This window comes from Antechinus flavipes, chromosome 2, assembly GCF_016432865.1.
Source record: "Antechinus flavipes isolate AdamAnt ecotype Samford, QLD, Australia chromosome 2, AdamAnt_v2, whole genome shotgun sequence".
Lineage (NCBI taxonomy): Eukaryota > Metazoa > Chordata > Mammalia > Dasyuromorphia > Dasyuridae > Antechinus > Antechinus flavipes.
Window position 1 is genome coordinate 535,920,003 of NC_067399.1, and position 27,793 is coordinate 535,947,795.

At 40.3% G+C, this 27,793-nt stretch overlaps 1 long non-coding RNA gene across 1 annotated transcript; it reads right to left on the reverse strand.

The window, feature by feature from the left end:
• Positions 1-26,642, reverse strand: LOC127551214 (uncharacterized). The gene is made up of 5 exons (XR_007951031.1): positions 26,490-26,642; positions 26,259-26,349; positions 4,445-4,554; positions 2,531-2,614; positions 1-825 (listed from the first exon to the last, which is right to left on the reverse strand). It is a non-coding gene; the product is annotated as an uncharacterized LOC127551214 (long non-coding RNA).
• Between the last annotated feature and the right edge of the window lie 1,151 nt (positions 26,643-27,793).

Here is a 27,793-nt window from a genome sequence, read left to right on the forward strand (position 1 = left end):
TATGGCACCTTTTTTTGTAGTGGCAAGAGACTGGAAACTGAGTGGATGCCCATCAGTTGGAGAATGGCTGAATAAGTTATGGTGTATGAATGTTTATGGAATATTATTGTTCTGCAGCAGGATGATTTCAGAGAGACCTGGGGAGACTTACAGGAACTGATGCTGAGTGAAAGGAGCAGAACCCAGAGATCATTGTATATGGCAACAGCAAAATTATATGATGATCAATTCTGATGGTCTCAATAATGAGACGATTCAGGCCAGTTCTAATGATCTTTTGGTGAAGAGAGCCATCTACACCCAGAAAAAGGCCTGTGGGGACTGAGTGTAGATCACAACATAGCATTTTCACTCTTTTTGTTGTATGCTTTCATTTTATTTTGTTTCTCTTTTTTTTCTGGTTTGATTTGATTTTTCTTGTGCAATAAGATAATTGTATAAATATGTATGCATATTTCTTAACATATTTCTACCAAGTTTAACATATATTGGACTACTTGCCATCTAGGAGAAGGAGTGGGGAAAGAGGGAAAAATTGGAACACAAGGTTTTGTAAGGGCTAATGTTGAAGAATTGTTCATGCATATGTTTAGAAAAATAAAAAGCTTTAAATAAGGGGGAAAAAAAAGAAAGCTCAGAAGAAAAACCTGGATAATTTTGAGGGGGAAAAAAAAGAATAGAAACATTTCTAAGATGGATCTATAATGAAATGCTTTCTTGTACATTTGGATGGTGGAGTTATAGAATTTAGGGTTTGTTTGTTTTTTAAGCCCATGTTCAAACTTTTCCTGAAGAAAGAATTCCCTTTCTTCAACTGCCTCGGATCTGTAAAAATGAGTTGGAAAAGGAAATGGTAAGCCACTTCAGTGCCTTTGCCAAGAATAGGGGTCACAAAGAGTTGGACATGACTGAAACCATCCAACAATAACAACAATAACAACCCATATCCCTGAAAAGGGTCAGCTTCTGTTAAAATATTTCTATTGATAGGGAACTCACCATTTAACAATTCCACCTTCAGATAATGTACACATGTCATTTTTATTGCTTTGAATATGCCCATTGACAACTGCTGATTCATTAATGGAAGAAGAATTTAGAAAAGGGCAAGTGTGGTAACCATCAGTGGCTTTGCCAGCAAAGAATTATGCTAACACTAATGTTGGGGAGATTTGGCCAGTGGGTCCATGTAGAAGGAGACCTGGCAGGAATCCAAGAACAAGAGAGAGACAAGCTTGAAGCTCCTAGAGACCAGTTCTACTCCAGACAAAAATCAGAATGAGAAGAGTTTAATTTAGGGAAAAATTAGTTATTGGGGTGGTCAGATAACTGGCCTAATTTTCAATAATGTTTTTCATTTGGCAGTAAATGTTATCTTTTCCCTTATAATTAACAGTTCACTTGACAAATTCATTATTTCTTAAATCTGAGACAGGGAAAGGAATTGAATATACAAAAAGAAAGACATCCTAAAGCTATTTTGGGGTCATACACACCTTTGGTAATTTGGCAAAGCCTATGGTCTTCTTATCAGAATAATATTTGTAAACTCATAAAATAAAATTCAATTTTTTGGGTTATTTTAGCTGTGTCCAACTCTCTGTGACCCCATTTGTGTTTTGTTTTGGTTTTTGGCAAAGATACTTAAGTGGTCTGTCATTTCTTTCTCTAGCTCATTTGACAAATGAGGAAACTGAGGCAAAAGTGACTTGTCCAGGGTCACATAGCCAGTAAAGTTCTGGGGTCATATTGAACTCAGGGTCTTCCTGACTCCAGGCACAATATCCTACCCACTGAGCCATATAACTGCCTTAAGGAAGTTAATTATATAAGAATGTAATGTTCAAAAAAAATTGTTTTTTATCAAGTTCACAGATCCCAGGTTGAGAATCCTTTGCTAGAAATTGACACAGTCTAGGGATACAGAGAGGGAAAGGGGAAGAGTTTGGGGGGACTTGAAGCTACCAGAGTTGAATTTAGGATAAGCTACAGATTTTGGTTCCTAAGGGTTATCAAAAGATCATCAAAAACCACTGGGAGCTATGAATTTGGGAGTCGTTTGCTCCTGAACATGTTCCCACTTGTCATGGTCTCGAGCTACCAACATTTAAGGTCCCTTCAAGTTCTAAATCCAATAATCAAGGGAGTAACCTTTTACTGGGTAGGTAGGTGACACAGTAAATAGAATGAGGGATCTGGAGTCCCCAAAACTCTTCTTCCTAAGTTCAAATCCAAACTCAGACACTTACTATGTGATCCTGGGCAAATCACTTAACCCCATTTGCCTCCGTTTCCTCATCTGTCAAATGAGCTGGAGAAGGAAATGGCAGATCACTCCAGTATCTTTGCCAAAATACAAAAAAAAATTTTAAAAAAATGAATGAGGTCATGCATAGTTGGACACATCTGGGAAAAATGACTCAATGACAACAAAAACTCCATTGGGCACTTAGTATTTGCCACAGCGCTAGGCACTGGACACACACACACACACACACACACACACACACACACACACTCCATCTACTACCTGGGTAGGGTTATAGTAGTTAACAGCCAGCTGAAGTCCACAGTTGAAAACTAAAATGGACATGAGATATGCCCTTAAAGGAACCTGGGTAGAGGAAGAGGGAAAGTGGGACACGAGTAAAGGCAAATTATAACAATTTAAAATTTGTGTTGGACCAGCTTCCTGGTCTCTTCTACTCAATTACAATGTTCACCAATGCCCCATAACACTCCCCTGATCAGGGTCTCCATGTACGTTCAGCTTGAACCTGTTCCCTATGGTTCAAATATATTTTTTAACTAAAATATCCCTCCCTGAGTTGTTCAGGCTATTTTATGATTTTCATGAAGAAAAAGACTCTATTCAGAAAATAGGGACAAGAAATCATTTATTCATCAGTCGGCTTAGCTAGAAATATACCAAACCAGTGACAGCCTGTCCTTTAAGGAGCTGTCAAATAGTAGGAGTTTCAGTAATAGAGGCTTTCTCTAACTTACAAACATCTGTCTAATCAATCAATCAACAGCGATTTATGAAAAAATATAGCAATTTACTACATTCCAGGAATGTATTAATACTTGCTATTAAAAAAAAAGTAAAAATAATCCCTGCCCTCCAGAAGCTTTCATTCTAATGGGGAACATGTACATTTATGAGTGCATAATACGTATATGTTACATAGGAAGAGAGAAGATAACTCTAGAGGGGAAGGCATTTTATAGCTGCTTGGGGGGAGGATGGATTGGAGGGAGGATTAAAGATTCCTAGAAATGAGAGCATTTGAGTTGAGTCTTGAAGGAAGCTGAGAAATCTCAGAGACAGGGGAGAAGGGAGAATAAATCATCCAAGCATGGGAGACAGGCAACAGAAAGACATGGAGATAGGATGGAGCAATGAGTATAAAGAACGGCTAGTAGGCCAGTATGGCTAAACTCTAGAATTCATGGAAGAGAATATCATATAAGGAGACTGGCAAGGTAAGAAAAAGACAGGTTGTGAAGGATTACATGTCAAATAGAAGAGTTCATATTGATCCTAGAGGTTGATAGGAAGCTAGCTAGTGGTCTTTACTAAATTAGGAAGTGGATTTCCTAAATCAGAGGAAATCACTTTACCGGTTCTGGGGAGGATGAGTTAAAAAGAGACAATTAAGGCTGAAAGATCAGGGGATTCCTTTAGTCCAGGTGAGAAGTGATAATGGTCTAAACCAGGGTGGTGGGAGTAGAAAGAAAGCATAGTACATGAAAGATACCGTGGAGAGAGAAATGACAAAATTTAGAAACTGATTGGCAGCATAGAATGAGTGAGAATAAGCAGTGGAAGATGACATCAAGGTTGTAAATCTTAATTAAAAGAATGAGAGTGAGTTGGACAGTAATTTTAGGGAATTTTAAAAGAGATAAGTTTTGAGGAAAAGATACTAAGTTCTCTTTCGGAGATGCTGAGTTTGAGATACTGAATGGAGCTCTGAAATGTCCAATAGGTAGTTGGAACTGGTCAAGAATGAGATTAGAAATAGATAGACAGATCTGAGAATCATGGGGCTAAAAGGTTGAAGTGATCCCCATCAGTGCCCTTACTGGCTTGCCTCAGAGAGAAATTTTATCAGTAATTCAATACTTCTCTGCCAGCCCCACCTAGTGACCCAGGACCTCATCACTAAGACTTTGGGAGCAACCTATATTTATATTTATGCCCACAGTGTCTTGTTCGGGATAGAAAATTAAGAAAGGATGGTGAATTGATTGAGCGACTGATTGGTAGTTACACTGTTACTCTGAAGAAATACAAAACTTCCTTGGAAGGACCAAACTCTACACTGTTCAGAGTCTCCTAAGCCTTACTGGGAGTTTGGGGGTAGTTCTTAATATCACATTTTGATAGGGATGGCAAGAAGAAACTGAGCAATTAATGCAAAGTTAAGGGGACACAAACCTGAATGGGAGGGAAGCATCATCCTTCAGCAGAGTTCATAGTGTCCCGACTTCTCTCACACTCCAGGAAAGGCCGAAGGGTGGGTGACCTCGAAGTTCTTGGATCTCCTCCTAAAGAGATGCAATCTCCTCTAGTTATTCAGCTACAGTTTAGATTAAATCAGTTTTAGGGGTAAATCTGGGAAAGTAACTGATATTTGGGAGAATGTGCTGATATCGAGAGTACGAGTTATTTTATTATTTTGCCTTTTTATCTTCAGGGCCTGGCACAGGACCTGGTACATAGTAGGAAGTGGGGAAAGCAATAGAATAAGAGAACATACTGTGTGCCATGCATTGTGCTAAGTGTTTTTTTATAAATATTATCTCATTTGATCCTCACAATGATGTTTATTATCTCCATTTTGCTGTCAAAATGTTAAAATAAGTCAGTTGTCCAAAGATCACAACAAAAAATTGCCTGAAATTAGATTTGAACTCAGATCTTTCTGGCTACAGACCCTGTGCTCTAGTCAGTTCACTACCAGCTGCCTGTAAAGCATTTTGTAAATATTTATTGCCTGAGGGATTGATTAGAACCGAAGTGAATGATCTTGTACAACCCCCCTCATTTTACAGAAGAAACTAATGTTTAAATAAATGAAGTCATTCACCTAAGGTCACACAGATAACAGAAACCATGCTTTTTGACTGCAAACCCTGTGTATTTTCCACTACATTAAAGCTGCCTCAGCAACATGCCTTATTACTTTCTAGGATCCTGCCCCTCTTCCTCTATCAAGCTAAAAGCAGGAAAAGGAGATAAAAATGAAATTGGAAGCACACACTCAAAAATTCATTTAATAGATATTTATTGAACACTCACTATGCAACTGGCTCAGAGCTAAAAAAAAAAAAGAGGAGAAGAGAAAAGGGCATGTTTGGTTTGATGGTACAAAAAGACTGGGAAGGTCAGTTGGGGCCTAGTTGTGGGAAGCCTTAAATACTCTGCTAAGAATTTGAACCATAATGAACTTTATGGACTTATAGAGTCACTCTTTGAATGTATTTGAAGACAAACTGAACATGATCAGAGTTTGAGAGAGATGAATCAGGCATATATGTAGAAATTACGACTCCCATGATGGAATGGGAAAGAACAACAACAAAAAACACCAAACAACAATAAAAACCCCGACAGTTTATAAAGAAGGAGGAGGAGGAAAAGGAAGAGGAAGAAAGAAAGGAAGGCAGAAAGGCAGGAAGTAAAAAGAACTAGATACTAGGGAACTAGATACTAGGGAACTTTGTCATTTCCCTGACCTTAAAAAAGACAGTATAGACCTGTAGTTTCCTAAAAATATGAGGGAAAATGGATTTCTGGGAAACACCTAAACATATAATTGCCTACTGCTGATCTCTGGAGAGAAGGCAATCTGGGGAGTCCCAGAACAATTTAACTAGCTTGCCTTTCCTAAGGGAAGAAATGTTAAGACCTTTGTTTGGGAAAGCAGCTCTGCCTGAGGTTCTCTCTTAGAGTAAGTTTTATATGTTGGCAAAGTTACCTGTAAAAAGGCATCTGAGCCATGCAGTGGCTAGAAGGCTGGGTCTAGAGTAAGAAAGATACATCTTCAAAGTTTGAATCTCATCTCAAACACAATCTAGCTGCGTTTCCCAAGGCAAGTCACTTTACCTGATGGGAACTCTGGACCAGTTCATTCTCAGAAGTGCTAAAAAACAAGCTCATCTGATTCTATACATAATTCATCCATCCTGTCTCCAACCTTCAAGACAACATTCATGGCTTTCCTAGATTGTCTACAGAATCTTTAAAGACAGACACAACAACCTTTGAGACAAACTTGATGGGGGAAATTACTTTTCCCAGACTGTCTTTAAGACAATCTCAACATCTCAATACACATCTTATTGGTAATAAAAGTACCAGCAGTGGTAATATGGAATAGAAATATGGAATAGATTTGGGAGAGCATAATAGTTCAATTGACACAAAGAATTTTTATGTCATAGGCATTCATAGACATCTATCACAGGTAACAGAGATTTTGTCATTTTATTATGTGAAATCGCACATGAGCTCAAACAAATACAACTAGGCAGTGAAGAGTCATAGATGAATGAGCAATTTGCTTTTGGAGGAACACAATTTTTTATAGCTCAGGGGAAACAGAGGAGTGGGGTCAGGAGTGGGGAATAGGATCTAGGGAGTAAGAGGAGGGAATTTGATATCTCAGAGAGAAGAGGGGGGAAAAAAAGCAGGATCTAGGGAGTAACAAGGATGTGTATTGAGATGCTGAGACTATCTTAAAGTAAGTTCCCATCAAGTTAGTCTCAAAGGTTGTTGTAACCATCTTTAAAGATACTAAATAGACAGTCATAGAAAACCTGAGTTCCCTTCAAGATTGCCCCAAAGGTTGGAGAATGACTTAAGTATAGAACGGGATAGCTCGTTTTTATTTGTTTTTGCAATTCTTAAAAATAAGCTGTTCCAGAATTCTCTTCTCTCACCTATTATCCTTTATGGTATCTCTCCTTTCAACCCCACCCCATCCCTCATCTCTTTCTCCTTCCTAAAACTAACTTAAGGTGCTAAATCGCTTAGCTAGCCTGCCGCTAAGGGCATACTCTAATCTCAAGAAGTGTTCCCTTTCTCCTGGCTAATTGTGAATTCCACTAGGGAACTTGTCTTTTCCATCATTAATTGTTAAAACCCTTTCCTTGCTAATTACATGCTCTCCTAACTCTATTTCATACTTACCATTCCTGGTGTCTATTTTATCTCTTCATTTTGTCTGTAACCTCTTCTCCTAAATAAACCTCCCTTTTGCCAAAGAGGATGGCCATTGTGAATCCTTCACATGACCGAGCCCCAACATTTGGTGTCTACATCATTCTCAATATTTGGTGCTCTCCTAAATCACATCTGGGAAGAGCCGGGTTGTGAAATTAGCCATTGGGGTTTACTGAGAAGGGATGTTAACATGGTTGGACATGTGCTTTAGGAAGATCAGTTTGACCACAGATAAAAGGATGGACTAGAGTGGAGGCAACTTGAGGCAAGATTGGTGCAGTGATGAGAGCCCGTACCAAGATGGCAGAGGAGAGAAGGTAAAATGTTTGTGATAAAGTGGTGCAGTGATGGTGAAGTGATCAAGGTAATTAAGAAATAAATGCAGTCCCAAGAATGAAATCCGGAACAGCGGGGTGAACACTGGCCTCCTTGCCCCATGAAATTACTTGAACTTGCTCTGAATGTTGCCATCTCCTGGAGCCCAAAGAGTATCATGGACATAAACTGTACTCGCTACCCCTTATAATGCCTTCGACAAGATTAATAGGGATTTTAAAAGCCCACCAGTTTTTTGCAGTGACTCTTCATCCTTTTATTCAATGATAGTAGATATGACAATATGGTAGTGGGATAGGATGGTGGTTGAGAATCAGAAAAAAACAAAGAAATAGATGGAAGACCTAATGTTTCTAGGAGATGCTATAGAAACTTTTCTCTTAGAAATCTTTCTCCCATGAAAGAAAAATGGGTGTGGAATATTAGATGTATTGTTAGACAAGGTTGACATGTTAGTTTTGCTAAAAGGCAAAACCTTTTAAACTTTTGTTACAAGACAAGGCTCCCTGGGAATTAGGGCAGGGTATATATGAATATATCATATATAAATATACCATTCAAGAATGAATATGGTTTTAAAAATAAAAGGCATCAATACAAAAAGAAAAAGAAAATAACAAATAAAAAGACATCTCTCTCCTTTCTCAGTCAGCATTTGCTCTCGGGAAGTATGAGAAGGGAGCTGATGAAGCAAGCCTGGAGCCCTCAGGAACGTCAATTTAGAAGATTATGCTTGTCTAAGGATGCCAGAGATTCTCATTCTATACACAAAATAGTATTGTGAAAAATTTGAAGGTGGTTAAAAGAATAATCCTACTTGGGGGGAGGAGCAGAATGGGTTCTTCCTCTCCCTGACTGAGTGTGGCTTCCTACACCTATCTTATCACACTTTCCCATTCTTCCTTGTATTTTAGTTATCCAGGGTCATGTCCTATCTCCCATGTGAGGAATCCTAGATGATAAACAACTTGTTGTTAAGTTTTTTTTTCTAGGTTTTCTTCTACATCACCCTCATCCCAAAGAAAAAGAGAAATAGAAAGTAAGCAATTTCAAGGGATTCCTGTGAATGGAGATAAAAAAAAAAAAAGGTCATCATATTCTACTATAATGGGGCCTTTAAAAAACAAAAACAGTCAACTGGTTCACAGAAAAATACTTCAGAAAAGGCCTAGAGGACAAGAGACACAAAGTGGGCATTGAGACTGCAGTGTGATGCAAATGCTTGAGGGGTCCCGAGTCTGGGGTAGGGGCCACACAGCACAGGGTAATGTCACCCTCCAGTGACCACCAGATTCTAAGTATCAACTTACAATTGACCAGGAAGTAATAGATGGGTGACAGTGGATAGAAGCTGATCTAGAGTCAGAAAAACCTGAATTCAAATCTTACTAATTATGTGACCCTGCACAGACTCAGTTTCCTCATCTATAAAACCAGGATCACAATAACACCCAATTCCCAGGAGTATTGAGAGGATTGAATAAGGTAACACAGATAAATCAATTTGCAAACCTTAAAGCATCATATAGACATGAGCTATGATATGAGAGGAGTTGGATCAGGGATTACCATAAACCTTGCGATCAAAGTGTCCTCCTGCTGCTCTTTGAGTTTGGAAATGGGGAGATGGGAGTAGGGGACGCTTGCTAGGCTGCCTCTGCCAAGGATTTCTGAGTACAGCTATTCCCTTAACAAAGTGAAGCAGAGAATTTAGACATAAAACAGGAGCAACTCCCACTCCTGATGTTGCTGGGAAATAGAGATTTCAGGCCTCTCCTAGAGCCACTCAAGTATTCTAATATTATATCTTATTTTTACCCCTTCTGGTAAATGTAATCTAATCTGTAATATGAAGGGAAGAGAAAACAATAAACACATATTAAGTGCCTACTATGTGCAGGGCACTGTGCTAAGTACTTTGCAAATATCTCAATCATGCTTCACAACAACTTTGGGAGGTAGATGCCATTATTTCCCTTACTTTGCAGTGGAGGAACTTTTGAGGAAACTGAGATAAATTGAGGTTAGGTGACCTGCTCAGGGATAACAGCTGGTACATATCTGAAGCCAGTTTTGAATTCAGGTCTGTCTTCCTGACTCCAAGCCCAGCACTCTATCCACCAAGCCATCAAGCTGCCTGAAAACGGTTCCAATTTTATGCTGATTTGGTATTACTGTGAATATAGTCAAGACAGGGGAAGCTATGTGGTGCAGTAGATAGAGCACTGGTCCTAGAATCAGACTCATCTTCCTGAATTTAAATCTGACCTCGGAGACTTGCTAGCTATGCGATCCTAAGCAAATCACTTCACCCTGTTTGCCTCAATTTCCTCATCTGTAAAATAAGCTGAAAAAGGAAATGCAAAACATCCCAGTATCTTTGCCAAGCAGATCCTAAATGAGGTCACAAAGAGTTGGACAAGCCTAAAACAACTCAACAACAATAGTCAAGACAGATTACATCAAGCCAAAAAAGTTACTAAATTGATTATTCTATATTATATCCAAAAAGTCCATATGTATGCAGATATAGTATAATATAAAAATACAAATACACACATACATAATGAGATTGCAGTGTGGTCTATAAACACACACACAAGTATGAGTTCAAGTATAAAGCTCAAAATTCCCCCCTCTACTACTGCTTTTGTACTTATTGTTTAGTTATGTGCAACTCTTTGGGACCTTACGCGGGATTTTCTTGGCGGAGATACTGGAGGGGGTTGCCATTTCCTTCTCTAGCTCATTTTACAGGTGAGGAAACTGAGGCACTCAGGGTTAAGTGATTTGTCCAGGGTCACACAGTTAGTAACCGTCTGGGGCCACGTTTGAATTCATGAAGATGTCTCCCAACTCCGCTCCACCATCTAGCAATGACACACCTTATACTAGATCACTTCAAAATACTTGTGGATATTTCCTAAAATGCTACAACCTCCCAATTACTCAATCTGCTTATTTCTCATGACTTCACTCCTCCTACCTCACCTACATATATCTGCAGCTAGAGGTCCACAGCATCATACCCTTCCCTTATGGAGGTCATTCTCCATAAATTTACTACTTTCTGAACTCCGAAATCCCATCGTCCAGTCAAAATCTCTCTTTCCTTTCCTATGCTTTGCCCCTCCAAAACCTATTCTTTTTCTTAGCTGTGATCTCCAATCTTTCTCCCCCTCTGTATTTTCCCAGTATGTCAGGTCATCCTCCCTGCTCTGGCTAGACTCTCCTCCTCTATCCCTTAATAAATTGGGATCGTTCCATATCATTATCCTAGACTCTCCAATCTCTTACACCCTTGTCCTATCACTGCTCAATCACCCTTGCCAAACCCAACCTGGATGACTTCCACCATCTCCCTACTCCATTCTTAGTCCTGTACAATTGAATTGAGCCAGAGGAAATCATACAACTCTGCTACCTGGGTCCACTACCAATCTATATTATCTAACTTCATCCAGGCCTGCATTGCAGAAAGCAGTCAAGGCCATCCCGACTTTTATCCTGTCACTGCACTTCTATGATTGAAGGAAGGACAGAGACGAATGACTGCAGTTCTATCTTACTTAAATCCAACTCAAGCATAAATTAAGACATGACACTAATGATGGCATTGGTCCTTTTTGATAAGGAAGGATGGAAAAACTGCTACAATAACAACAACTGATTATCTATTTACTCTCCAAATCTTCCCTTCTCCAAAACCTTCATCAATTGTTTAGACCTTAATTGACTCAGAGTAAAAATAACTAGCAATTGTTTTGGTTTTGGCTAGAAATCCCAAGGGTCCCAGATTGGATTGTTTTAGGGGGTTTGTGGCTAGTTAAAAGGCCAAGGTCTCCCACTACATGCAGGCCCATCTCCAGTGATCCTGGTCCATATCTGATCCAGATGGCTCCAGAGGGTAAAGTAATCCAGGTGACCTTGCACATCCCTCCCTCACTTAAATCCTCGTCATGGCACCCCCTCCCTGATGTCATGGCCCTCTATGAGAATGAGGGGCAAACAATCACAATCTCATCCCTTCACACTGGACCAAGATAGCCTAGGACATTCATTCAAAGCAGCCTCCAGATTCTGGATCCACCTTGCTGACTTTACATCACCTTTCCCTAATCCCTCCTTCACTTCACTCTTGTAGGAAGAGTGAACCAACTCTACTACAAGCCCCTTCCACCTCGGCCTTTCCCTCTGCTCAGGATCATACCAGAGGAAAAGGGGCTGTCATCTTTCCAACTTAGACCCTCTGACTCCAGACTCAACTAACTTTTCATTGTACTCCCCTAACCTATCAAAATAGAAATCTCCCCTGTCAAGGCAACCTATTAAGTCATAATCATTTTAATGTGACTCAATAAATCAACAGGTGTTTACTCTGAGCCTACTCATTGCTTAGGGCTGTGGGGGTGATAAAGGACTAAGAACAGTTTCTTCAGGGGCATAAACCTATTTGGATGAATTTGTCAGACTATTTTCCTTTTTGGCCAGAGGGAATCATGTCAGAAAGATAGAGGGAAAGCACTGACTAAAATGGGGAAAAAGAGCATGGAAAAGGAGATTCATAAATTAAATTAAAGAATCCACCTTAGGGGTGATATTTAAAAATAACAGTTGACATTTAAACAATACTTTACATAGATTATCTCACCCAAGCCTCCCAACAAACCTGTGAGGTAGCTACCACAAGACATTCTTATCTCCATTTGTTTTTTATTGCTTTTTCCAAAGGCTCAGAGTAGTAGCTAAGTAGTATAATGGATAGATTCATGAACTTGGGTTTGGGAAGACCTGAATTTGACTCCTACTTCAGACACTTACTAGATATAAGAATCTGGGCAAATCAAACTCAGTCTCAGTTTTTCTCATCTTTACAATGGGATAGTACTTACCTCTCACAAGCTTATAAGAATCAGAAAACATGTGTTATCAGAATTTGAAGTTTAAAACCATTTTGATAATGATATTTTCTCTCTGTAATCCTATGTGTTTTGTTTTGTGTATTTAAAAACATTATTCTGAAAAAGGGGTTCATAGGGTTTTTCCAGAAGGGGTCACAACAATAACAGCAAAGATTAAAAAAAAAAGATTTCCAAATCTTGAAGTACCATATTAATATGAGTTCCTATAATTAAGTGATTTACCCAGGGTGGCACAGGTCACAGTGGCAGAGGAAGGATTTGAACTGAGGTTCTCCTGGCTTGATCCATTAGCTGTGATGCTGGTGGTGTTATTTGCCTCCCAGTTCAGACATTTCTCTTAATGAAAGAAATCAAATAGTTACATGAGCAGTGGATCAGACGAGGCACTGCTGCCAAGGCACAGGACCCTGGCTAAGGCCCTCTTTGGTGTGAGTGATGCCCTTTCCATTTAAACAGTGCAGTGAATTCAGGGTCAGCAGGGAGGAAGTCCAGGACCCAGGCAGATTGTTTATTCAAAGGGGTCCACCTACTGGGAAAATTTAGGTAACTCAAACAAGCCTGTTTATTCTTCTCCCATAGCAAACAAAAAACAGGCCTAATTTCCCTTCAAAGCCTCGGGCTGGGATTGGAGAGGAATGATTAAAGTAATGGGAAGACAAATATTTTCCCTGAGAAAATGATAAAACTTGAGGCAGCAAAAGCAAATAGTAACTTCCAAAGGGCGTTGGTGCCTGGAGCTAGACTGTGTCTGTGAGAACTTGCTTTATCCAGGATTGGAGGAGGAGGAGAAGGAAGAGAAGGAGAAAGAGGAGCAGAGACAGAAACAGAGAGAGAATGTGTGAGAGACAGAGAGAATGTATGTGCGTGAAAAAGAGAGAGGTGGGGGGAGGAGGGAGGAAGGAAGGGAGAAGGGGAGAGAAGAAGTGAGAGAGGGAGAGAAGAAGTGAGAGGAAAAAGAGAGAAGAAGGGAGGAAAGAAGGGAGGAAGGGAAAGAAGAAAAGAGGGAAGGAAAGAGAGGGGGGAAGAAGAGGAGAAGAGGAGGAAGAAAGAGAGAGAGAGAGAGAGAGAGAGAGAGAGAGAGAGAGAGAGAGAGAGAGAGAGAGAGAGAGAAAGCAGAGGCAGGGGGAGATGGAGACAGAGACAGAAAGAGATTCAGAGAGAGAAAGAGACAGAGAAACACAGAAAGAGAAAGAATGAGACAGAAAGAGAAAGAGATACAGAGAGAGAGAGAGAGAAGGAGGGAAAGAGGAAGAAAGAGAGAGAGAGAAGAGAGAGAGGAGAGAGACGGGGAGGGGGGAGGCGGCACAGAGCCAGAGACACACATACAAAGAATGAGAGAAAGAGAGTGAATGAGAGAAAAAGAGAGGGAGAAAATAGGGTACAATTGAAGATAGGGAAGGAAGTGGGATTGATACGGAGGTCATCAACAACCATATTGGAAGGCTGGAAGGGAGCCAGAAAAATGAGAACTTGTTTATGGAGACAGTGCCAAATATGACCCAGGGAATTGGGACATCTCATCTTCTCAATGCTATCATCTTTATTATTATGGTGAGCAGAGGAGATTGTCATTCTCTAGGTGTAATTACAAAACCTACCACCTAACCCCAATCTGCCTTTTATGTCCTATCTCCTGGTGCTCTCCATACAGGTACCATCTGGTTTACACAGACTACTTTCCTCCTATAGATCTTTGAGAATAGAAACTCCCTCCTCCCCTTATTTCTTCCTTCCTTTCTCTCCCCTTCTCCCTTTTCTCCCTCTCCTACTTTTCTTTCTCTCTTCCTCCTTTATCCTTCTCCATTCCTTCCTTCCTTCCTTCTTTCCTTCCTTCTACCTTTCTGTCCTTCCTTTTACAGTTCCTGTAGCTTAAAAAAAAAAAAAAAAACTGCTTTAGAATCAATAAAAGCAGAACTCATTCCCCGTCCCTGACATACATACACTGGCTGTGTGACTCCCAGGTAAGTCCCTTTATGTCTCAATACCAGAATAACCAAACATTCAGGTAACAGCCTGACAAGCCATATCACTCCCAAGTGTGGCCCAAACTAGATTTAGATGTAGTTCCTGTGTGGTTTTAATTTTTATGTGTTGATATATTAATTAAAAAAGAAATCTATGAACATGTGTGGATTTCTAAGGCAACATGTGGCCCACAGGGATCCTATGTATGATATAGTGACTTCCATTTCTGTTTGAGTTTGACACCGATACTCCAGGCAACTCTAAGCTAATAAGGAAGATAATGAATGACCTGAATGGGTAGCAGGAATTTCCCTTTTTGCAATTCCCTCCACCAATGAAATCAGGTCCACTCAGAATCCCTATGCCAGTGACATTTCTTAGTGTAACACATGGCAAGTGCTAGATAAATTTTTGATTGTTTACCTCACTCTTAATTGTTCTTTGTCCTTTATTCTCAAAGAGGATCAATGAAATCATGAAGGTGATGACTTGACTTGTCTGTGGATAGGATTTAAGTGAGAGAGAGAGATAGTCAAACTCATCCATCTCACACTCTCCTCCAAACATTGAAGACCTAACCCTCTCGCAGACATATTTCATTCCAACCCCTGTGCCCTTCTTTATACTTTTCTGTCCATTGCTCCAGCCTTAACTTAAATCCCACAGGCTTGATGAAGGCTTTCCTGACCATCCCAGCCTATAGTGAGTTCTCACTTGATCAGAATTCCTAAGATTCCTCCATGTCTGTTTTGCTGGAAGAATCTAAGCATCCCAGAGTCTTAGAACTGGGAGAAACCTTAGAGACTTCCTATTAAAGGCAGGATTCTTCTCTTCAGAATACCTCACAGGTTTCCTTCTCTTGAATACTCCCAATGGTGAGCAGCTGGCTGGTTGAGTTTTTAAGAAAGTCCAGTGGTTAGAAAGTACTTCCTACTTTCTGTAGGAACTGTAACTACTCCCCCCCTACACACACACCTTGTAATTTCAATCTATTAGGCCTAATTCTGCTTTCCAACACAATTGAAAATCATGCATATTCTTTAGCGTTCTGTCTCAGTCTTGACCTGCGGTTTTGAGCTTATTGGTCAATTAAAACCTTCAGTTGCTTTACATATGAATTACTGTGAGGTCAAATGTCCTCTGGTTTCTTACTTGCCTATTGATTTTTGAACCAAAATGTAGGCTTTTGCATGGTTTAGTTGGGCCCCTTACTTTTAAGAAGGAGAGATTTTATAGGGCCAGTTTCCTCATTTGGCAATTTACCTAATATTTTCTGACACTGTTCCCATCTATGTTTGTCTTCTCTTTCCAACTACTTTCTTCTTTGTATGTCTCTTCATCCAATATCCCTTCTCCAAGTCTTAGAAAAATGGCCTCACCTATAAAATGGTGGTATACTGGCACAGAATCAGAAAGATTGGGTTCCAACTGCATCTCCAACACTTACCAATCTGACAATAAGCAAATCACTTCATGTCTCTGAGTCGCAAAGTCTTCATTTGTAACATAAGACCACAAAAGAGTACTTTGGGTAGGTGATATATAACTTCTCTGTTCCACAAATTGGGGATCTCTAAAATAGGGATGACACTTACCCCAAAGGGCGACATTCTTACCTTTTCATGCGTGAGAAAGCTGCATTCTGAGAAGATGAGACACGAGAAACAGAAATTCTAACCAAAATTAAATGGCTATAATCTACAAAGTTCTGTACTAGGATCTAGTGACATAGATTGCTAGAGGTTTTGAGTGAATATTGCTCAAATATTGCTACTATATTTGTTACTATAAAGGAGCATGACAACATACTGTCCTTTGACTTCAGGGAGGCTGAGTTTTAAGTTTCCTAAGCCAAAGCTTCTTTCCTATATTTCTGCTCTTCAATGCCAATCCCTCCTGTAGCCTTAATTCCACTCTCCTTGACCCTTCCATAGTACCTTATGAGACCTCTGAACTATTGTTAATAAACTACCCTTGATCTTATTTATTTTATTTTTAATTTTTACATTTTAAAAAATTCTGATATTAACAAATAGCCCCTAAAGTAGGCAGGCGAACAGGAAAAGGGCGGTGGGGGGAGGAGGTGGAGGGAAGATGTGGGGGAAGATTCTCCATGATACTACCAAATTTCTAGTATGTACAGTTTGACTTTATTTTTAAAAATGTAATAAAATTCAAAATGAAATTTTTAAAGCTGACATGCTTATTTGTGAGTCTTCCTGGCCTATCATCTTTCCCTTATCTATACATTAAAAAAAAATACTTCAATAATCATCTTTCCTATTGTAACAGCAGGAGACAGGAGATATAACCTTAGCTCTAGCCCTCTTTTTTTTCCCCACTTCCTTTTTCCTTAAACCTGCATCCTTCTGAAAATTACTATATATATATATTCAATACAGCCAGATCCCTATTAGCCCAAATTGTGAATTTTGGAAAATGGTCCCATTATTTTCATTCATGCTGCATATTTCCTTTTGACTGGAACCAATTACCATATTTTACATATAATTATACTGTCAATAGTACAAACTCGTTGTGGTATTCATTATTTGTACTAATTGGAATCTAGCTGCATTTTGGATAATTCATATATCTTGTTTTCCTTAAAAGAATATAAACCATTGAAGGGTAAAGATTTGTTTCCTCTTCTCTTTTATTTATTTTTGGCTGAGCTAATTGGGGTTAAGTGACTTGCCCAGGGTCACACAGCTAGGTTTTAAGTGTGTGAGATCAGATTTGAACTCAGGTCCTTCTGACTTCAGGGCTGGTGCTCTATCTACTATACCATCCAGCTGCCCCTCCTCTTCTCTTTTTATGCCCATCTTAGCTCAGTACTTTTCAGGTAATAAGACTATAAATACTTGTTAACTTGAATTGGAAACAGCCCCTATTCATTTCTTAAACTTCTCTTGATTAAAAAAAAAAATTAGATTCTTTGTTTGGTAATATATTTATTTCATTTCTTAACCTCTCAATTAAAAAAAAAAAAAAAAGAATTAGATTCTTTGAAAACAGCCCCTATCTTCATGGTGCTTATATTTACCTCAAGACACGTTTTCATGGGTAAGAGAATGAGAAAATATTTACTGGCTAATGGGATGTTATTCAGGAAGTTTGTGCTTCCTGAGTGAACTACCACAGTGTGATTGATGAAGTGAGTCTTGGAAGAGCAGGAAAAGGGATTCTGATAATTAGAAGGAAGGATAACCAATGCTGTGACAGGGTCACCAAAAACTATCTCTAGTTGGGCCACCATTTCCGTGGAGGCCACCTGGCCAGAGTGCCTTTTTCTATCAGAAAAACAACATTCCAGCGTTAGATTGCCAGAGGAGCTGGATTCAAATCCCAGCACCTCTCCTGATCTCTGTGATCTGATAAATCAATTAACCTCTCCCAAAACTCCGTATAGATCAGCCTTAAAGAACTTTCCAGCAACAAACATATGTTCTCATGACCTTGACTTCATACAGCAAAGGGCATAGAGTTCCCTATCTATGAGAAATTTAAATTCAATCCAACATTAAATACAAAGCACTGTATTTGATGATACAGATTCCCAGAGATTTTGCAACAAATGAATATTACCATGAATTACCATTACCATATGTCATTATCCACCTTTTCAAAGCACTCTAAGGATTATAGATTAAAGATGGAAAAAACCTTACAGTTCTTCAAGTCCAACTCTCTTGTTTCACAGGAACAAAAATCAAGACAAAGTCAGTGTAGTGTCAAGGGAATCCATAAATGTTAGAGGGATGCAAAGACTAAGAACAGCCTCTGTTGGAGTCACTGAGGAAGACCTCTTAGAGTAGGTGATTTGGGGTTTTTCTGGACTCTGATGAGAACTCTACAGTCACAGAACATCTGTGCTCCAAAGTTCAAGCGATAATTTCACCTTTGGTAAAGCCAATGTTGACCTTCCCTACTTTGACCTAGAATAAGCTGATAGCTGCTCAGTAGCTAGAACACCCACTTGAATTTCATTGGTCCACTGCAAGTCTGTCTTCCCCATCTCTCCTACATTCTTCTGACTGAAGCCATGTCACATCCAAAGTTGTTCCCCAGACATGCCCTATGAAGTCTTGATGAATCTTAATAGTCATTATTTGGCTAAAATCCCTCCTCTCATTCATGCTATGGTCTCATTAACTTTCTGGGGTGTTTGGAATTTATGTTCCTGCCCACCCTGAAAATGAGGTATGACTGAACACTGACATGAGTCTTTTAGATCTCACATTAAAGGAATATGGGCAAGTCACCTCTTTGTAGCTCAGTTTCCTCATCTGTAAAATGAAAGGATTGAAGGAGATGTTCTCAAAGGTCCCTCTAGCTCTAATAGTCTAAGTCTTGAGGCCTCCAACAAATCAGCCATTCACTGGGTTTAAGCAGCAAAACAATTATTTTTTCCATTGCTAGTTCCTGTTAATCCACTCAAGATAAATAAAACTAATGTGAGTCCATTTGTCATGTGGACTTAATTATTCCAAATTGCATTTGTCTTGGCTGAGAGTGCTAACGTGCTTCACAATATTTGTGATTTACCAAGAAGGATTTAGTACCAAATGCCTCTCAGATGAGGGAAAAAAAGAAGAAAAGAAAAATATATGTTCCTCGACAAGTCACTATTCTTGATCCCTCCCACTCCATTTCCTGGCCAACAAGAGCCATCAAGAATAAGAAGGAGCAAGAACAAGGACAGGGGTGCTCCTGAAGGGGCTCTTGCTGTGAATAGGAAGTTGCTTGTCAACAAAGCATCACTGTTGGGCTCTTGAAGCCAGAGCTAGCCCCCTGCTTGCTCCAGAAAAAGATGATGATGTTCGTGGAAAATTGTGGTCAACAAGGACACAGTTTTCTGTTTAACTCCATTACTGAATAATAAACTTCAAGGCCCCATTCTGTTTTCATAAAAAAAAAAAAAAAGTCTGGTCCCTGAACCGTGAAAACCACATGTGAGACAAAAGGGAAGAAAAAGAAAAGAAATCAGATAAAGATCTCTTAAAACAACAACAATAATAATCTTCCCTTCTTCCCTCCCAATATTCTGTAGGATAGATGCAAAAATGAAGTTTTCTTTTTGGGGGTAGGAGACTCAGTAAAAGTTTTTCTTTTTCATTACATCTGCTCATTTTGATATCTGTAGGTCATTTGACTAGGACCTCGATTTGAGGCTCTACTGACCCAGTGTTCTTAAAGATATAGATAGATAGATAGAGAATAAATCTATTGTTCCATTATTATAGGGAACTCCTAAGTGAGGACAGTCCCTCTACTGAGGCAGACTGACATCATCTCTGCTACTTAGAATTCTAGAGAATTGTCTAAGACACTGAGAGATGAAATTATTTTCTCAGGTTCACGCATATCCCAGGACCTTGTGATTTTAAAGCAAGCTCTCTATTCATGAAGCCATGTAACCTTTCAGTTAGAGATGAAAGAATCTAAGAATTTTTGTTTGTTTGTTTTGATGAGGCAATCAGTAACTTGTCCAGAGTCACACAGCTAATAAGAATCAAGTGTTTGCATCTGGATTTGAACTCAGATCCTTCTGATTCCAGGGCTGGTGCTTTATCCAAAATCACAGAATCTTAGAGTAGAAAAGACCTAGGAGGTCCTCTAAGTCTTCTCCAACCTCCATTATATTACAAGCTCCCGAAGAGCAGATGTCTTTTGTTTCTTTTGGTATCCCCAACATTTAATACAATGCCTGACATAAAGTTGGAGCTTAATGAATGCTTATTGACTGACTGACTGCTTTCTCGCCCAAAGTAGAAATCACTATTATAGTGTCCCTACAATGTGCAGAGAGTAGAGTTAAACAAAACACAGAGTGGGTCTAAGATTGAGCTACCAAGCCACTGACTTCATTTCTCCCACCCTAGAAAAAGGAAATTAATTTCATCTCCTCAGATCATTTTGTGAATGTTTATTGGGAGGTATAGGGGACTGATGAGGTATAAATCACAAAAGAACAGAATCATCTGAAATGAACTCACAGGTTCAAAACGTTTTCAAGTCAAGGGGAGTAGCTTTACTGTGACGCTTAGCAAGCAGGCAAAGTTCCTAAGGAAGCTGCAATTAATAAGGAGGAAGATGGGACCCTTTGTGAGAAAAGATGCCAAACAAGATATATAACTATGTGAGTTGTGTGCGTTCGTAAGACTACAGATTATCACAGTATAGGTCGGGTTTATGCCAGATAACCCTTGAAATGGACAAGTATAGCTTTTCCTCCTGAACATATACAGTATGTGGTGTCCATACAAGGTTTGTACAAGATAATTTAGTCAAAATAAGAAATTTCACAGGGTCAATGTGTTCCGGTATCAAAAGGAGATAGAGGGAGATAGCATCCTTCACTGGGTCCCATTTAGATACTGGATTACAGCCAGGGACATAATATTTTGCAGTACTGAACCAAGTATTCTGGGATATACAAAGAGGACAAAAATTATCTCCCTGTCTTCAGACTTTACACTCAAGGAGGGGACACAAAATAAGCCCAAAACATACACAAAAAAAGACACAGCAATACAAGGTTGAATGAAAAGTATGGGCAGTATATGTTCTAAGATTTAGAGTAGACACAGATCATTGGGGACTGTGATATACTTGAAGCTTCAAGTAAAAAAAAAAAGTGGGAACTTGAGCTGGGTCTTCAACAGTGGGGAGGATTTAATCATCCAAAAAGAAAGGAGAAGGCATTTCTGTCAGAGGCAACAACCTCAGCAATGTTTCACGTGTACAGCTAGACTGAAACATAAACTCATTTTCTACCCTTATCCATAGAATCAGTCAGTAAGCATTTATTAATCACCTACTATATTCCTGGCACCCTGCTAAGTGCTGAAGATGAAAAGAAAAAAAAAGTCTGTTTTTGTGGGTATTGGCAGTTCCAGGAAACATTCTTAAATATGTTGGTGGGTAGATAGGTGATGTTATCTACCTTTCAGTCTCTGAACTTAGAGACTGTCTGTGCCAAAGAACCTTAAGCTTAATGAAATTGAGAGCAGGACTAATGGACCTCAAAAAAACTCCCATTGGTCTCCCATACTTTTTTTTGAGGTTTTTATGGGAAAGTGTACATGCCAGGAAAGGACATTTGCTAGATAAGATGCTTCTAAGTCCTAACCCCAGGCCACAGAGGGTGCCATGAGGAAATGGGGAAGTGGGGGGAGAGGGCAAGCAAGGTAAAGTTCGTGGGTAGATATAGTCAAATGAAAAATTGTGTGGGCTTTTTAAATGAAAACTTCCTTATTTCTGTAGCCCTTTCTTTTTTTACTTACCCAAGTTCTCCTGCCCATCAATTTTCCTTCTTTCCCTCCACATAATTCTTCACACTATGGGTTCATGAGTCTCCTCCACCCCCTTCCCTCAGCTCCCACCATCTGGAGCAACCCCAGGGATATGTAGGCCTCTGAGTCCCCCACTCATGGTAAATTGAGCCCTTCCTCCCTCCTCCCTCTGGCCTCATCAGTGATAAATGGAGCAGAGGCCTCAAGAGGCAAACTTTCTCACTGGGTTTAACAAATCATTGATTTTAAAAATTAATAAACCAACTCAGCCAGGGAGCTTGAGGGACCCAGTTCTGTGTACAAGACTCCAAGTGTTATAAAGAGGCACAGGGTTTTACCCTGTTCTATCTCTTGGGCATTCTTCCAGCCCCAGCAAACAGTCAGGGGAGGGAAAGATCACTGACTAGTGGTTAAGGCTCAGGAGGGTCATGAAGTATTCTGCCCCACCTCCATAAAACATATTCTCCCTTCCTCTCCAAAACAAGTACCAAAGTCGACACTTCAGATTTGTTCTCTGAGATGTAAGAAAAACTAAGCTCTCTGAGCCAGTCTCTTGAGAATTCAGCATCCTCCTCACCCACCTACCTCCCCCTACCTCCCTTCTTTCCACTTCCCACACAGCCAGACCTTGAGTTCATCCAGTATTCATAAAAGAACAGGCTATCAAATCCTGTTCCCCGGACAGCGGGGAGGGGCCCGAGCCAAGGACAGATTGTTATAAATAGGCATGTCTGCCTGGGAGAAGGTCACAGGGACCGGTGAAAACTGCCAGAATTTTAACAAGAGAGAAAGTAAAATGCAAATTAACTGAGGGCCCCACATGGCCCTCTTACAAGGCACTGTTTGCCGCAACTGGGGGATGTGAAGGGAGGGTCCCAGAGGAAGAAGAGAAGGAGAGAGGAAGAGGAAAAAAAAAAAAAAAGGAAGGTGGTGGAGGCTCAGGGGAGGAGAGAAAGGATGAGGAAGAAGTGGGCTGGGTGAACAAGGAAGAGGGTGAAAAGGATATGGAGAGGGAGGAAGACTAGTACAGAGAAAAAGAAGGGAAGATGGTAGAGAAGAGGAGGAGAGAAGTGGTGAAGGAGAAAGGGAGAAGAGAAAGGATGAGGAGTAAGGGGAGAAAGAAAAGGGTGGAGAGGGTGAAAATAAGAAGAGAGAAGACATCGAAATTAAGGAGAAAGGAGGAAAAGTGGAGGAAGAAGGGGGGGGTGGCTCAGTAGCATCTATTCTAAGGGAAGGAAAAGCAGTGAAAAAAGATCCACGCCAGAGCCAGAAGTGCTCTCCTGAAGGAAAAGGCACTTTTACATGGTATTTATTTATTTTTTAAAGTGGCCTGGCACCTTTCCGCCCCTGGGCACAGAGCAGATTCTCCTCCCGGGAGGAGGAGGTGGGGGAAGGGCCAGAGAAGAATAGGAAGGTCATTCCTCCCATCTCCCTCCGCCTAAGAGGGGAAAATCCAAAACAGGCCCATCCTTGTTCCAAACCCAACCAACTTCCCACAAACTGCCCCCACCACCTTCTTTTTCCCCTTCATTTCCAAGTGCCCTGTTGAAGCAGTCAGAGTACACAAATACTCATAGCTACGCAAATAGCAACTCTCTATTTGCTCTGTTTGCTCAGCCAATATTGACTTTCCAGCCTAACACTGCTGCTATTGAGCTGGGGTTATTCACAATAATGTTTGACTAGCGTTAGAACAGCACCCGGTGATAACAGCCGGCAGAACAGGAAGGACTCTCCCCCCACACACTTTGTGCCCCCCTCCCCCTTTGCCCAGGGCCGGCCCCCTCCCGCCTGCCCTCCGTGGGACCGGGCCATCCTGACAGAAGGCCATAATGACAGTGTGCTTATTTAGTCAAGTACGGGGAAGGCTCAGGCAAGGCGGCTCTCGGCTCTCCGCTGTCCAAACAAGCCGAGGTTAGAGTGTTATTGTGTACTCCTGTTAAGTCAACACTCCCGGGAGATGGAGCAACAAAGAAGAAAAAAAAGGTTACATTTAGACTTGTCATTTCGGGGGCGGAGCCAGGAAGGAGCGCTCCCGATGCAGGCGGGAGGTTTTACCTGGGGGCTTTTGCTCTATAATGGGCTCTACTTCCCATGCACAGACACCGGGACTGCCCCGAGCCCCTCCCGGCGCTAGGAGACTCAGAAGGCAGAGGATGAGTCCACCCCGAGGTGCTGAGGCTTCCAGTGTGAGGAGACTTGATGGAGCTCACTGGGGTAGCAGCTGGGGTCACTTCCCAGCTTCCTCTTCTATAACAAGGGTCCATGGGTCTAGATCAGGGCTCCTAATTTTTTTTTCCACTTGCGCCCCATTTTCGCCTGAGAAATTTTTCCTCGACCCGGGGTTTATAGGTATATAAAATCATAACTTCACAACCCCCACACTCAGTCACAAGATCCCATAAGGGGGGGGGGAGAATCACAGTTCGAGAAGCCAAAAGCAGAAGGAAGCTAAGAGACCACTCCAGGTAGGAGTAAGGCACAGAAGCAAAAATAATTGCATCGGAAGTTTGAGGGTCTGGATTTGGATTTGCTGCTGGGTGACTTCATATGGTTTGATAGACTGTGCTCTATTTGTGGAAAGGCAAATTATTTCTCTTCTCTGACTCAGTTTCTTTGTTTCTAATATAGGGGTTGAAAGAGTTTCTGGTCAATGAGGTCTCTACTAAGTCGTGTGAGAGGGAGAGAGGGAGAGGAAATATAGAGAGAGACAGAAAGAGAGACAGGGAGAGAGATCATTGTAGCTGATCTCTCAATCAGACCCAGGGCTCAATCTATTGAGCCGCCTAACTGCCTCCTTTCACCCTTTTATAATCTAATCCCCACCCCCTCCCCCAGTTTTGCTGGCCTGGGACTATACATGGGATTTTACTGCAGCTTCCAGTGTACCTGTAAACCAGGGGCTTCCCTCTTCTCTCCTGATGAAGATCAACACCTAACATAACACAATAACACTGCAGAGCCTTGAAAAGTGATTTCTTCTGGATCACCCAGCTAATATACCAGTGGGTACTTGAACCCATGTCTTTTGGGTTCCACTGTTTGGGGTCTTTGGGGTCCATTGTTACCCTCTGTTGGTTTTACAGATGCATAGAATAAAATATTATCAGTTCCAGAGGCAGTCTTCCACATATACAACCATCATAGAATCAGAGAGCAAAGAATTCTCTCTTTTAACAAAATGTGTGTGTGTGTGTGTGTGTGTGTGTGTGTGTGTGTGTGTGTGTGTGTATCCTCCCCACCTACTTCATTAAAACAAGGAATGCTAGAGGATGTAAATCCCCTGTACAGGCCCTAGTTTCCTCATCTGTCAACAGAATTAAGAAGGAGCAGATGCCAGTCCCTTCCCTAGACCTCAGTTTCCTTTTTGGTATAAAACCTCTCAAATCAGAGGGTTTTAAATTAAAAATACTCCTACAAGAAAAAGCAGTGAATAAAATTCATACTTCAGTTTAAATGACTAACATTCTGAACACAGGAAGAAATCAGGGAAAGGAGCATCGCACACACTTGGCAGGTGGAGATGCAGGACAATGGAGGAGTTTCTGTCCATCCCTATGCTGGGCTCTTTGGGGTTTAAAAACCCCATGGTCTTGTGACATCGATTCATTATGCAAAGGAGTGTCAGTTTGGGAGGGTTAGGTCTGAATGCTGGCTTTATTCATTCCCTACAACATTTCGAGTAAGTTACTCCTGCTCTCCAACCCGCTATTTCTTCATCCAAACACAGAATAAGCTGGACCATATAAAACCAGAGGTTCCTTCCAGCTCTTATCCCTATGATCTCTCCTTTCCGGGCCTTAGTTTCTTTTTCTTCCTGTGCAAAATGAGAAGTTGGACTCAATGACTGGCAGAGAATTCTTGTACCCCTCAATCTATGATCAAATCATCTTGTAGGGACCACCAGACCTGCACATATGAAACCGTTAAAATGAAATCCAGGGCAGCCCAGATCCCAGGGTTAAGCAATGTGGTCTTTAATCACAAGAGCAATGGGGATTCCTAGAAAGGCAAGATCAACAGGGGCTGGAGTAATGGGGATGGAGAGGTGGGGAAAGGCTTTCCCTCAGCCAAAAGCAGAGCAAAGCTACTCAAAGAACACACTTTGATCAGCTGTGCTGTGTTTATGGATATGGGCCCATGGCTTATCCCCAGGTCAATATTAACCAAATTATCATAATTACCCAGGGGCTGTTCTAAAAATTAGTCATAGCCAGCCCTGGTATATTGGGAACACCAAAACAGTGATTTTCTCAAATTGGCCATTCACATTCCCCACTAACTGTTCTCCCTAAAGGCTTTAGAAGTGAGCAGGAAACTCTCCAGAAACATTTCAGACTGTATCCAGGCCATTACATTGAGCCTGGCCATCAGGCTTTTGGAACTGAGGGAAGTTTTCTATGGGGTGATATTCAAGAAATAAAAATATATCTTGGAATATTCATCCAGCAACAAAGTCATCTCCTTTCCCCAGTGAGAAGGCAATAATTTTTCAAAACCTACCTCAATGTGGTCTGTCCTCTTCTGCAGAGTATTCTGCTTGCTCTTTCTTCTTTCCACCTTTTATCTCTCTTTCAGATTTGGTGACTCCTTCCTATGAGTAGACTTTTTATTATTTCCTTTTCCTTAATTTTTTAAACCCAGTCTCACATAATATTTATAACAAGGCCAAAGATCCTCAAAGATCAACATTTAGTAGGTTATACTAGCCCCTAACATTTCTGATCTACTTACTAATGGTTAGTTCCTCAATTTTTCTTAGTAGGGCCTGTTAGCACTTCAATGAAACACCCATGATTCTGCAAAATTTTCTCTCTCCAGCATAAGGAGGTTAAAGGGGGGAAGGAGCACCCAACCAATGTATTTTGGGAGTTGGTGGGAATCAGAGAACAAATACCAGCTCACAATCCTTTTATCAAGTTTAACAGTGCATCATTTTCATGTGCTAACAGTCCCTAATGAATGCAGCAGCCAGCAGTTGGGAAAATAAACCAGCTGGTTTGCTAACCAGAATGGAGATGCTAACACAGGTGTGATATAATAGTTGACTATTGTTGGGTTTCAACTGATAGGCATTAGATAAAGCATTCATCAAATTGAATTCAAAAACATTTATAAAGGCATATTGTGAAGCTAGGGATAATAAGAGAGTACATTTCCTCTTCTAAAAGAATTTATAATCTAGTAAGGAATATAAGACAATATATCCCCAAAACACAAATAAGTCTATTACAAGTTTTTAAAAAAAGATTCAAAATAATATAAGATTCAGTGATAGAAAGAATACTTCTAATATAGTTCAGGGAAAGCTTCATGTGAAATCTGGCCCTTTTAAAAAGGATAGACATGATAGACAATAACCCCCAAAGTTCACATTTTTATAGAACTTTGTGTTTTGCAAACACTATTCTTCATACCAACCCTTATGAGATAAATAATGGAATTATTAAAATCCTTAGTTTATGAATGAGTCAACTAAAGTTCCCCATCATTCCATGGAGCACTAAAGGGCCTCCTCAGTGAGATGTCCAGTTCTTATAAGAACTCTACCTAATAATCGCCAATGGAAGGGGAAAGCATATTTTGGCCCTTATTGTGGCATTATGTCAGAAGATTAGCTCACTGAGGTAACTAATGAGTACATTTGCATTGATTTTAAATCTGGTTAAAGAAAATGAGGAGGCTAAGAAATGGATAAGGGATCAGACTGAATTTGAGGAAATTATGTGTTTCTTTCAATGACTACGTGTTATTCATTGTTGCAAAATAATTATCTTTTCAAATACCAATATTCACTTATATAACTAGGAATCATGGAATCTCCATGATTTCTGAAAAATCAAAATTGTGATTTGAAAAATTGAAAGGTCACTGAAAATAAATAGGGTGATTGTAAGCAGTTTCCAGTAGGTTTATCAACAAATCACAGCTCAAATATGAGAAGTGATATAAACAATTATTGAAGACATGGATAACTGTAAAAGAGGCAAGCTATGATGGATTCAGAGCTGATCTCGGAACCAGGAAAGCCTGGTTTT